Source organism: Pteropus alecto, unplaced genomic scaffold, assembly GCF_000325575.1.
Source record: "Pteropus alecto unplaced genomic scaffold, ASM32557v1 scaffold309, whole genome shotgun sequence".
NCBI classification, from domain to species: Eukaryota; Metazoa; Chordata; class Mammalia; order Chiroptera; family Pteropodidae; genus Pteropus; species Pteropus alecto.
In genome coordinates, this window is record NW_006442493.1 from 539,590 (window position 1) to 540,431 (window position 842).

An 842-nucleotide genomic window follows, 5' to 3' on the forward strand; every position below is an offset into this window, starting at 1 on the left:
ATGGCCAACCTCCAGTACACAAGACTACCTCTATGGTGCTGGGAATTTATTCAAGTTTTCAGTTTGGGGATGAATAATGAATTTTCTCTTAATACAAAAATAAGTCTACTATAGCCAACTGATCTTTGATAAAGGAGACAAGGCAATTTAATGGAGAAAGAATAGTCTTTTTGACAAATGGTGCTGGTACAACTGGACATCTATATGCAAATAATAACTCTAGACATAGAACTTATACTTTTCACAAAAATTAATTCAAATAGATTATAGATCTAAGTATAAAAAGTAAAAATATAAAACTCCCAGAAGATTGCACATAGGACAAAATCTAGATCAACTTGTGTTTGGCAATGAGTTTTTAGATACACATCAAAAGCATGATCCGTGGAAGAAATGGTTAATGTGGGACTTCATTAAAATGAAAAAATAAATAAATAAACTGCTCCACAGAGAACACTGATAAAAGAATAAAGACAAGATGAAGACTGGGAGAAAACATCTTCAAAATACATTTCTGATAAAAGACTGGCATCCACAATATGAAAGAATGCTGAAAACTCAACAATAAGAAAGCAAATCACTCTACTAAAAAAAATGGGTAAAACATCTGAACAGGCACCTCACCAAAGAAGATATACAGATGGAAAACCAACATATGAAAAGATTCTCCACATCATGCCAATAGAAAATTACAAATGAAAACGAGATACCACCACATATCTATTAGAATGGTCACAGTTTAAAACATACACAACACCAAATGCTGGCAAGGACATGGATCAACAGGATTTCTCATCCATTGCTGCTGGGAATGCAAACTGGTACAGTCACTTTGGAAGACA